The 13,090-nt window shown below is 48.3% G+C and overlaps 1 protein-coding gene across 2 annotated transcripts in view; it reads left to right on the top strand.

The window, feature by feature from the left end:
* Positions 1-12,925: 12,925 nt before the first annotated feature.
* Positions 12,926-13,090, top strand: part of LOC308318822 (uncharacterized protein) — a 17,399-nt gene continuing 17,234 nt past the window's right edge. For both annotated transcript variants that reach the window (XM_080768484.1, XM_080768485.1), the window contains exon 1: positions 12,926-13,090. This exon is cut by the window's right edge and continues 68 nt beyond it. The gene's annotated coding sequence lies outside the window, so the exon portion shown is untranslated.

The following is a 13,090-nucleotide window of genomic DNA, read 5'->3' on the forward strand; positions in this document are numbered from 1 at the left end:
AAATATTATGTTTTGTTGATATTCCCTTTTTTTTCTTTTTTTTTTTTACACAAACAAAACATTCTGCCTTATTTCCCACGCCCTGCATAAAAAGTCTGCCAAAGCAAAAGTACCTTTCCTAAAACATAATTCCAGTTTTTCATAGTCCTCCAACCAGAAAAAGTCAGCACAGATGGTTGTCATTTTACAAAATAATACATGTCTTAATTCTTCATATAATGGGCAGTAAAACAAAAGATTAATTTCATTTTCAATGTATTTCAAATCACACACTAGACAGACTCTGTCCTCCTCAGGAGTACCAATGAATCTACCCGTTTCTAAAGCTAATGGTAAGGTCCCAGAATGCAGCTGTGCACAAAAAGATCTCTGACTTTTGGATATATTTTGTGTAACATAAGGATCAGGGCCATAATTATTTTTAATAAGACGATATGTTCTTAGTTTTGGTTTGTACCATAATTCAACGGCCCAACTCTCCTTATACCCAAGGAACATACAGTTCTGTATTTCATGAATATTACAGCGTAGTCTATTTAAGTAAATAAATGATGAATTATTCTTAAAGAATAAAGACTTTACTTTATTTATTAGAAATGTCCCAGTTAAAAATCTTTTTGGTCAGTCTGTCATCGGACATATTAACAAGTCTATTCCAAAGTCTCAACATCTCACCTTTGTGTCTGATATTTGCGGGCATCCATCCCATATCGCCGCTAATAGCCAAGATAGGCGTGAGCTTATGAACTCCAAGAAATGACCGTATGGCTCTATTTTGAATTGTGTTACAACTTTCATTGTTCGGAAAACCCCATACACCGGAGGCATAATCCGAAACGGGGCATACACAAGACTGATATAATTGTGTATATGTATAATATCCTAAATCCTTATTCAGTACTGAGCCCAGGGCTCTACCAGCTGAATCAGAAAGAACCTGAGTGCCTTCCTTGAAGTTCATGTGCTCATCTAAAGTGAGATATTGTATGTCTTTGTGTATGTTAATACTAGACTAACACTAAGACATTCTAGCTGACTAAAATGTGACTAAAACTAAATGAAGTTTCAGTCCAAAGACTATATGACTAAAACTAAAAATAGAAAACACTGTCCTGTCCTCCCCTCCCCTTCCCTTACCTTCCCAGACTCCACCTGCGGACCCACGCCCAGACGCGGGTGAAGCCCGTGGTCTGCCGCATCTGCCTGAAGGACTTCGACACGGACGTGCAGCTGCAGTTCCACCTGACGCAGACGCACTTCGAGAAGGAGTTCTACGAGTGCGACCTCTGCAAGCGCATCTTCACCGACCTGCGGCTGTGCGAGCAGCACATGGAGTGGCACCAGCGCAGCGTCAAGTGTGAGACGTGCGGCCGCGCCTTCCACAGCGAGCGCGCGCTGAAGCGCCACCGCCACAAGCGCTGCCAGCGCACGTACAACTGCACCGACTGCGCGCTCAAGTTCTCCCGGAAGAATGCGCTGCTCAAGCACAGCTTCACGCACCTGGGCCTGCTGCCGTACACCTGCATACGCTGCCGACGCCACTTCCGCCTCGCCAAGCTCTACCGCCAGCACAAGTGCGAGCCCCAGAGCATCCACTGTGTGGCCTGTCTGAGGGTCTTCTACAACCAGGTAACTGTCCACTGTGTGGCCTGTCTGAGGGTCTTCTACAACCAGGTAACTGTCCACTGTGTGGCCTGTCTGAGGGTCTTCTACAACCAGGTAACTGTCCACTGTGTGGCCTGTCTGAGGGTCTTCTACAACCAGGTAACTGTCCACTGTGTGGCCTGTCTGAGGGTCTTCTACAACCAGGTAACTGTCCACTGTGTGGCCTGTCTGAGGGTCTTCTACAACCAGGTAACTGTCCACTGTGTGGCCTGTCTGAGGGTCTTCTACAACCAGGTAACTGTCCACTGTGTGGCCTGTCTGAGGGTCTTCTACAACCAGGTAACTGTCCACTGTGTGGCCTGTCTGAGGGTCTTCTACAACCAGGTAACTGTCCACTGTGTGGCCTGTCTGAGGGTCTTCTACAACCAGGTAACTGTTCACTGTGTGTTTTCCTCCTAAAAGTAGACATTCAGGGCTTTCATTCGGTGTATAGTATGCATAGGATATTATTTGTGTTCATTTTTATATCTGTCTGTCAATGTCTGTCAACTTCAACCTTCCATAACTCTGCTGTCTGTTCAAGCGAGCAGAGTTCAGGCAAAAGCAGGTGTTACAAAAATATCAATATCTCCAGAATGGAAGATGGTAAAATCAAAGTTTCTTTTTTAAATTGAAGTGGACAAGTTAGGCTTTCTAGTGATGTATGCGTGTGATTCTCGCTATAAGAGAACATTTTGCTGTGGGCCCCGAAATCTTTTTTTCCCTTCAATGTAAAGTCCATCATAGCACACCAGGGCTGGGCCTGGATGAATACTGTAGCAGCCAATGTGTTTTAAGTCTCTGTATCGACCTCCCCAGGTGAACTCAAGTCTCTGTATCGACCTCCCCAGGTGAACTCAAGTCTCTGTATCGACCTCCCCAGGTGAACTTAAGTCTCTGTATCGACCTCCCCAGGTAGCCTTAAGTCTCTGTATCGACCTCCCCAGGTGAACTTAAGTCTCTGTATCGACCTCCCCAGGTGGACTTAAGTCTCTGTATCGACCTCCCCAGGTGGACTTAAGTCTCCGTATCGACCTCCCCAGGTGGACTTAAGTCTCTGTATCGACCTCCCCAGGTGGACTTAAGTCTCTGTATCGACCTCCCCAGGTGGACTTAAGTCTCTGTATCGACCTCCCCAGGTGGACTTAAGTCTCTGTATCGACCTCCCCAGGTGAACTTAAGTCTCTGTATCGACCTCCCCAGGTGGACTTAAGTCTCTGTATCGACCTCCCCAGGTGAACTTAAGTCTCCGTATCGACCTCCCCAGGTGAACTTAAGTCTCCATATCGACCTCCCCAGGTGGACTTAAGTCTCTGTATCGACCTCCCCAGGTAGCCTTAAGTCTCTGTATCGACCTCCCCAGGTGAACTTAAGTCTCTGTGTCGACCTCCCCTGGTGAACTTAAGTCTCTGTATCGACCTCCCCAGGTAGCCTTAAGTCTCTGTATCGACCTCCCCAGGTGGACTTAAGTCTCTGTATCGACCTCCCCAGGTGGACTTCCAGAAGCACAAGAAGGACACGGGCTGCTGGGGCCACCAGGGCTCCAAGGGAGACGAGATCCGCTGCATGGAGTGCGGCAAGAGCTTCTCCAGCAAGGAGGAGCTGAAGAAGCACGCCGGCGTCCACCAGAGGCTGCTGTCGTGCGCCGAGTGCGGCAAGGGCTTCCACTCGGCGCTGCTGCTCATGTCGCACATGGGCGGCCACGCCGGCCAGTCGCCCTGCCTGTGTCAGCAGTGTGGCCTCGGCTTCCCCCACCAGCAGGAGTACGACGGACACCTCAAGCACTGCGGCCGAGCCCGCCCCCTCACCGTAAGTTCTTCTGTTCTCCTCTCACTGCGGGCCGAGCCCGCCCCCCTCACCGTAAGTTCTGTTCTCCTCTCACTGCGGGCCGAGCCCCGCCCCCTCACCGTAAGTTCTGTCCTCCTCTCACTGCGGGCCGAGCCCGGCCCCTCACCGTAAGTTCTGTCCTCCTCTCACTGCGGGCCGAGCCCGGCCCCTCACCGTAAGTTCTGTCCTCCTCTCACCGTAAGTTCTGTTCTCCTCTCACCGTAAGTTCTGTTCTCCTCTCACCGTAAGTTCTGTTCTCCTCTCACTGCCGGCTGAGCCCGGCCCCCTCACCGTAAGTTCTGTCCTCCTCTCATTTGACATCATCGGCTATTTTCACTCTAATCGTTCCCTTCCCTACTGCTAGGCAATGACTTTCACCCCCAGGCAGAATGAAATGCTCACTATGTGATATACATATATACATATGTACCTACATGTATATACACAGTATAACGAGATGTATGTGTTGTTTTGTTTCCCCTCTACAGAAACGTCCCCCCTCCTCTAAGACAGACACCGCTCCCCCGGCTAAGAAGGTCCTGGACACCAGAACCAGGCCCCCCGAGGTCCTGGACACCAGGCCTCGGATCGTGGTCATCCCGTCGGTCCCGGACCACCCCCCTGGTCTCACGCTGGTCTCGGCGAACCCCCCCAGAGCCCCCTCCTCCTCCTCGGTCAACCACCTGGCGCTCAGCCTCTCCAACGGGCCCACCCTCAGACTGGACTCCTCCTCCTCCTCCTCCGCCACCACGGCGGCGGCGGGGGGCGGCGTGTCGATGGGTGGGCCGTCGGGGGTGTGGCAGATCGCCCTGGACAAGAGGCCTCCGCCGGGCGCCAACCTGGTCCTGTTTGTCCCCGTGGCCTCGCCGCTGGCCAACGGCCTGGCCGGCATCAACCAGGGCCAGCCGGCCCTGCAGCTCCTCCAGGCCCAGCAGCTGTCTGCAGCGCTGCAGGCTGCAGCCGCGGGAGCTGCAGCAGGAGGAGGAGGAGGAGCGCTGCACAAAGCTACCTCTCTGTTCCCCGGCCTGTCCAACGCCGTTCTGACGCAGCTCGGAGGTTTAGGCACGCCTCGCGTGGACAACGGCGCCGATATGATGCCGCTGGACCTGTCCACGAAGAAACCTGCCTCGGTGGAGTCCTCCTCCTCCCCCTCCTCTCCGGTAGAGTCCTGTTCTGTGGACGCCCCTCGGCCCTCCGTGAAAAAAGAACCGGAGAGTCTGGAAGAGCCGGCGTCTGCTGCGGCGGCGGCGGCCGCAGACCGTAAGCCACAGCTGTCGGTCGTTAAGAGGGAGGAGCTGAAGGTGAAGTCTGAAGCCGCCGCCGCCGGCGAGTCGGCGGCAACGGTTGTCGACGAATCGCACGTTGATCTGGACTCTAGCGGTGAATTATCGATGGATCTGGATGTCGTCGGCGTATCGCACGTTGATCTGGACTCTAGCGGTGAACTGACGATGGATCTGGATGTGGTTGACGTGTTGCACACCGATGTAGACTCTAGCAGTGAACTGACCATGGATCTGGATGCTGTCGATGATGAAAGTGATCTCGAATCGGCTGATGAATCTACAGCTGGTGTAGACGCTGCTGCTAATGTAACTACAGCTGGTCCAGATACTGTTGATGAATCTACAGCTGGTCCAGATACTGTTGATGAATCTACAGCTGGTCCAGATACTGTTGATGAATCTACAGCTGGTCCAGATACTGTTGATGAATCTACAGCTGGTCCAGATACTGTTGGTGAATCCACAGCTGGTCCAGATACTGTTGATGAATCCACAGCTGGTCCAGATACTGTTGATGAATCCACAGCTGGTCTAGATACTGTTGGTGAATCTACAGCTGGTCCAGATGCTGTTGATGAATCTACAGCTGGTCCAGATACTGTTGATGAATCTACAGCTGGTCCAGATACTGTTGATGAATCTACAGCTGGTCCAGATACTGTTGATGAATCTACAGCTGGTCCAGATACTGCTGCTAGTGAAACACAAGCTGGTCCAGATACTGTTGGTGAATCTACAGCTGGTCTCGAATCGGCTGAATCTACAGCTGGTCCAGATACTGTTGATGAATCTACAGCTGATCTCGAATCGGCTGAATCTACAGCTGGTCTAGATACTGCTGCTAGTGAAACACAAGCTGGTCCAGATACTGTCGATGAATCCACAGCGGATCTAGAAACTGCTGCCAGTGAATCTAAAGCTCAGCTGGGTAGTTCGGCCGGTGAAACTCGAGCTCAGTTAGATACCGAAACTACAGCTGAAGTAGAGCCTTCCGGTGAAACGGAAGACCACGTAGACGATGTGGAGAAAGAGCCCGAGACTCCGTCGTGATGCAGAAATGGACCCCTCCCTCCCCCTCCCCCCACACGCTCGCTCGCTCGCCACCCTCGAGGGTGAGAGAAGAAGCATATTTATGTAGCCAGAAGAGACGTAAAAAGGTAAAAATAAGTTTGTACGCGACCAAGGACTCCCCAGAGGCCGCGCTGAGGTCTCCCGGGGGGACCAAGGACTCCCCAGAGGCCGCGCTGAGGTCTCCCGGGGGGGACCAAGGACTCCCCAGAGGCCGCGCTGAGGTCTCCCGGGGGGGACCAAGGACTCCCCAGAGGCCGCGCTGAGGTCTCCCGGGGGGACCAAGGACTCCCCAGAGGCCGCGCTGAGGTCTCCCGGGGGGACCAAGGACTCCCCAGAGGCCGCGCTGAGGTCTCCCGGGGGGACCAAGGACTCCCCAGAGGCCGCGCTGAGGTCTCCCGGGGGGACCAAGGACTCCCCAGAGGCCGCGCTGAGGTCTCCCGGGGGGACCAAGGACTCCCCAGAGGCCGCGCTGAGGTCTCCCGGGGGGACCAAGGACTCCCCAGAGGCCGCGCTGAGGTCTCCCGGGGGGACCAAGGACTCCCCAGAGGCCGCGCTGAGGTCTCCCGGGGGGAGTTAAACTACTAGGAAATAAGAGCATTTTTTACAACAATATTTCCAGCCGTGCACGCAGACCCGCGTGCACGTACACTCCTATGCAGGTTCAACATTTACTGTACTCTAAAGATGACACGAGGAATATATAGCCTAGGACAGATAAAAGAGAGCCCGCCCCTCGACTCCAGATATTGTTTGTAACGTTTTATAAATAGTTTTGCTTCGGAGAGCCGAGGAGCCGAGAGGACGTCCGCTGGGGGGGGGGGGGGGGGGGGGGCGCAGGGTGGCGGCAGACGTTTGTCCGACATGCCAAGAGTCCTACGGTCGTTCATTAATTAGTCACTGGGTTAAAGTTAACCCGTGGCGGGTTCACAATCACCTAGTGGCGTCCGCGTGCGGTTGGTTTAGGGTGTCGGACTCTTGGTGTGTCGGACCACATGCCTGCACCCGTCCACCGTCTCAGAATGCCTTTTATTTTTTATTTTTTATTAATCCGTTAACGGAGGAGTTCACCCAAACATGACTTATTTTCTCCCCCGGGTCATTGGTCAGTAGGAGACACGATAAATAAAGACGCTGTTTTCACCAAATGATCGTAAAGTGAGGAGTCGATCTCTCCTCTAAAGTTGAACTATTTCCTACTCGAGGGGGCGGTGCTGAAAGGCAGGAAGAGCAGCTACGGGCGGGAGATATGGAAACATGTAATATCACAGACATGGTATGGCTCACCCCCTAAGAGCCCTAACCCCTAACCCTGATGTAGTGCATCATCTTTACCCAAGAAAAGGCCTTCTATGGACACGGACCCTGAACCCAGTCGGCTAGCGTAGCGTAGCGTAGCGTAGCGTCGTCTACTCCTCTGTTCTTCACTTGTGTTGGTTTGTACTGAGGTAGGCCGCGAGAGAGCTGAGATTACAGACGGTTGTAGCTGAGGGGGGGGTGAGGGCATTTAACCCTTTTAGACCCGAGGACCATTCTACAAATGCCTTCTAAATCCTGACGGTTTTCTGAAAAAACCCCTGTGTTTCTATTTATGTCAGTCGTTCTCAAACGTGTTCATGTCAAGGACGGAACCCCCAAAAATGTAAAACGTTTGCTCTGAAAGAATATATATATTCGATTTTTCAAAAATGGCAGATCTACAAGCTCAGAGTGCCGCCCTACGAGCTTCTACGACCTCTACGAGATCTGCTATTTTGTAACATGATGCTTTAAAACACCAAAAGGGGGTTCCTCTCCTGAATGAGTTTAACGACCTACCAACCTTAACGATACTGCTGGGTGGACCCGTTGGTCTTTAACGACCTAGTACCAACCTTAACGATACTGCTCGGTGGACCCGTTGGTCTTTAACGACCTTACCAACCTTAACGATACTGCTGGGTGGACCCGTTGGTCTTTAACACATTTTGTACATAACACGTCCTGAAACGTCATAAGGATTGGAACCGAGAGGTGCCTTAGACGTCTGTGGACGTCCTAGCGACGTCCAAACGACGCGGGGCGAGATAATAATATTCAGAATAATTACTTCTTTTTTTTTTGGCATTTCGCTTTTCGCTTGCCGTATGCTAACGCTCTGTGAAACTATTAGCTTGTCATTGACTCCCATGTTAGCGCGGCGGAAAGAATGACTCGTATCTCCTCATCCAGGGCGCTCTCCGTGGTGATGAATGGATCGATATGCTGGCGCTGCGTTTCTGCTCCTCATCCGTCTCTCCCGCAAAATATGAACGCTTTTTGTAGCGTATATAAATATATTAAGATGATCGGAAATTGTGATGGCACTTTGTCAGTCAACTTTTTTAAGAAAGTATTTCCGGTTCATGGCTTTCAAAATGGAAGCGATCACTACTCTGGCGATTACTCTGGCGCAAGCAGCGCCTTTATTTTGATGCAGTTCCGGTACTAAATGTGTTAACGACCTTACCAACCTTAACGATACTGCTGGGTGGACCCGTTGGTCTTTAACGACCTTACCAACCTTAACGATACTGCTGGGTGGACCCGTTGGTCTTTAACGACCTTACCAACCTTAACGATACTGCTGGGTGGACCCGTTGGTCTTTCAGATTCCACGTTACTTATAGCTAAGCTTAGGTTATTTTTTGGGGGTGGTTTTGAGGTGGCGCACATTCCTTACACAGTAACGTCTTTAAGCGGCGGTTTAACTTCCGAGGTGTGTAACCAAATGGACCTGTGAGGATCTCGATATACTTGTTGATCTATTCTATACGGTGTGTATGGAGGGGTCAAAGGCCTGTAGGGGCCTGTAGGGGCCTGTAGGGACGTAGGGGCCTGTAGGGGCCTGTAGGGGCCTGTAGGGACGTAGGGGCCTGTAGGGGCCTGTAGGGGCCTGTAGGGGCCTGTAGGGACGTAGGGGCCTGTAGGGGCCTGTAGGGGCCACGAGTCCTAAGATCACAGGTGATAATAGGGCTGTCACGGTTACACATTTTTAGTTCACCCAAATAGTTTCGATCATCGATTTAATTGTTTTTTGAACATTGGAACAAATTGCACAGGGCAGATATGACAAATATAACTTAAATACAGTATACAGGGAAATCACTAATAATCACAAAATAGCGGAAATAGTTGTAGATCTGTCCTTTCTGCTATTGTATATGTATGGACATTTTTCAACATGGAAACGATCGACGATAATACAAAAAAAAAAAAGCGATTATCTTGAATAATTGTGATTAGGCAACTTTGTAATAACTGTGGATTATTGATTCATAGAAGGGTCCATTTGGTTCCATCGCGTGCACTTTTTGGAGTTAAATTGACGCTAAAGTTTTTTTTTTGTTTACTGTCTGTAATATTACAAAACTTTTTTTTTCTTCTTTTTAGTATATGGGGTTCCAACTATGAAATGTAAAGTACTATCAAACACTGCTGACCAGATGGAACAACACCCAAAAGTGTTTTTCGTGTTTTGTTTTGCGTTTCTGAATTTTTCATACTCTTTGGTTTTGACTTTGCCAGCCTTAGGGCCGATTCATACTCCTCTTTTAGAGCCGGATAAAAGTCGGTTCGGCGCTGTAGAGCCTACAATGTGACGTCATTTGGCTCTGTAGAGCCTACAATGTGACGTCATTTGAGGTTCGGGGGGGGGGGGGGGGGGGTACCGTCCTAAAGTCGGCTCTTCGGTGCTACTGAAAATGTCTGACGAGCCGAAATCATTTCGGCACTACAGCGCCGAAACAGCGGTAAAATAGGAGTATGAATCGGCCCTTAAACCCAGGTTGGCACATCAACAAAAGGCAGTGTTTATTGTGTGTGAATTCTGTTTAAATGTCTCTTTGGTGTGAGGATGTGGAGAATCTAGACAAGGAATAGTTTTTGTAATACTCGTATGAGATCTACGCGTATATCCACCACTCCTTTTTTATTTGAACAGATCTTTTTCTTTTTCAGAATTTTATTTTCAGGGACATTTCTTTTTTTTAGTCAATTGCTGTAGTTTACACCATAAACTTTAATAACATTCCATTGATTCCTGTTCGATGTGATATTTTTGCACAAAGTGAACTGCTGGCACAGCGGCTCAGCTATTGGAAAGAGACACCATTTTTACTGAAAGTTATTATTTTTTTCGACGAAACGAAACTCCCAAAACAAAATATGACTGCATTTTTCTTTTTCATGAAACATTTTAATTATTTTATGTTGGGAGGATGACAAAAGAATAGTTGTGTAAACACTATATGTACTGAGATTCTCAACTTGTGGCTTTTCCTTTAAATTATATTTTCGGGGGGCGATTTAATTGGAATTTAATTGAACATTAATCATTGAAATAAACATGCTCTGATGTGGGGCTGAAGTGGCCCGATGGGTGGACCGGTGGAAGGTTTTTTTTGTTTTTTAAATGTGTTAAGTGGGCCTTGAAGCTGCTTTAAGCAATAATTGTCATCATTTGAATGACTTTTTTCCTCCCCAAAAAAAAGTAGTCTCTGTGACACCTCTAGGCCAATCTGCATTCAAAGATGTTCCTAGAAGCTTTGTAATTGATCGATTTGCCTCTCTACGTCCTGATTGGTTAGTCATTGCGACTGGGTTTTTTTCCCTTTTTCCGACCAATGACAAAGCTTCTAGGAAAATAATTGAATGCAGATTGCGACCCTAGATGTGTCCCCGCGAGACAAACAATGTTTGGGAGCGTTCCACCCATTGCTGGCTGTCGGAATACCAAAAGAATTAAAGTCATTAAAAGTTTTGACTTATTGCTTATGTTATAGCAGCTTTAATAATAATCCAGCAAAGGTTGAAAGCCACTGTACTACAGTATACGTACATACATGAAAGGGTTCAATGCCCGGCCAGTCGGTCAGTGAACCAAGGCTCAGGGCATCGGTGGCCAAGTTCGCAGCGCGTGACGTTCTGAACTTTGTAGATCCACTATTTCCGGTGGACCTACTACGACAGCCATGGTGCTGAGGCGACTAATATTACTAATTATTAGCACAATTCAAATTTGACCTTTCCGTTAATTTGTTTCATTTTTTTTTCATTGAAGTGTTGGAATTCCCAATGAATAAACAAGAACACGAGAGTCTTGAGACAAAAGGATTTCCCCTATGATGAAGCACTGTAATGGGACGAAACAGTGACCCCCGGTGTTGAGGACGCTGTATGGCCACCTCAGAATCGGCAATAGAAAGCAATATATAGGCCTATACCGTTCGTTCGTTTGACCATGAATTTGTAATAGAGATAGGAAAAGAAAAGGTACATTTTGTCTTGAGCTTATACTCAATATTCTGGACCATTATCCTTATTCTTATACTGTATATGTACATTTGTATGGTAAGTTATTTTGGTGTTTTGCGGAGTTGAAGCATCACTTGAATGTAGTTTTTAGTTTTCAGTAAAGCTGCTGAACGTTTTCTTTTCCTTTCGTTTCCCCCCCCCCCCCCCCCGAGTACATAAGAGCATAAATGTGTAAAGATGATGTAATCAGGGCTTGTAAACTACTATCTTTAAATTTAACGGAGGTTTTGCACATTGCACCTCGGTACCTTTCATGGGTGGTTTAAGTGTGTGTGTGTGTGTGTGTGTGGTGACTGTGTGTGTGTGTGTGTGTGTGTGTGTGTGTGTGTGTGTGTGTGTGTGTGTGGTGACTGTGTGTGTGTGTGTGTGTGTGTGGTGACTGCGCGTGCGTAAATGTGTTTTCTTTCTTGAGAGTTTTTTTTTCTTTTTCTTTTAATTGTTGGTATTTCCGTGTAAATCTTATGATCCGTTGAGATCATCGGTTACTTTCAGTATGTCAAACTTTATGATAATATGCTCTTTTGCAGACAACCTTCTGGGTAAATATGTATTTCCATTTTTCTAAAGGATGCAAATAAATTAATTTTTACAATGTGGCTTTGCGATTCGGAATTTATTTGACGGAATGATTCCGGAAAACCGTGTCCCCTAGGGTAGGTACCCTCACATGTTCTCCCCGTGTCCTATAGGGTAGGTACCCTCACATGTTCTCCCCGTGTCCCATAGGGTAGGTACCCTCACATGTTCTCCCCGTGTCCCCTAGGGTAGGTACCCTCACATGTTCTCCCCGTGTCCCCTAGGGTAGGTACCCTCACATGTTCTCCCCGTGTCCCCTAGGGTAGGTTCCCATCACACGTTCTCCCTGTGTCCCACAGGGTAGGTACCCTCACTCCCCGTGTCCCCTAGGGTAGGTACCCTCACATGTTCTCCCTGTGTCCCACAGGGTATAGGTACTCTCACAAAAAACATGCAGTAATCCTGGTCTCTAAATTGCCCTGGCCTGATGGATGGGGAAAGGAACTGGTTGGAATAACGTGTTCCTTCCATGCGGGAAACTGCAAGTGGCTTAATTGGCTCAGCCTCAGTTCGGACCTCTCCCCAGGTTGGAGGGTTGGCAGAGGGAGTGCAGCGCCCAGGAAGATTGCAGCTTAGACATGCAGGCAGCTTTGGTGTTTTAGACACACAAGTAGGCTACTTGAGTACAACTCAATAGTCTACTCATGGTCAAACATATTACTCGACTATACAAGCAGTGGTCTAAACTCAACTTTAATTACTAGTTATTTATTATAATATTATTATTGTTATTATTATTATTATTATTATTATTAAATTAATGAAAAGTGTTTTCAGACCCCTTGTAGGCGCAAAGTCAAAGCCCCCTCATCGAACCTAAAAAAAAAAAAAAAGACTACAACCAATGTCACGTGGACGGCAGCAAAGCCCCGGAAATACATTATTCTCCGCTCCGTTCCTTCAGCAGATTCCTCCCGTCTACGAGCTAGCAGGTATAAGGTTTCCGTTTACCTTCAGAATAAGATTGATTTTAATATTTAAGGGTCTAGTGGACGACCCAATAAAGCATTACACTTGTTTACAGTCAAGAGGGTCCACCTTGTTGAAGTTACCATAACATTTAGAGGTACAAATATACACTTCTAATAGCCAAAAAAACAGAAATGACTCTTATTGTGAAGAGATCGTCCACTGGAGGGTCTTATATCTGCCGAAGGAACAGAGCAACTGTTTACGACGTACGTGCATGGTGGTGACGGAATATTTTCTACAGGATTATTAATAGTAATAAGAGAACATGGAGAACATGGACATTGGACGGCATTATTATCATCAACATGAATAATTAGTCCTCTCTCTCTCTCTGTCTGTCTCTGTGTGTGTGTAACAGGGTTGGTGTCATGGCGGAGTCCAAT

This window comes from Protomyctophum bolini (genome assembly GCF_963924005.1).
Source record: "Protomyctophum bolini genome assembly, chromosome: 7".
NCBI classification, from domain to species: Eukaryota; Metazoa; Chordata; class Actinopteri; order Myctophiformes; family Myctophidae; genus Protomyctophum; species Protomyctophum bolini.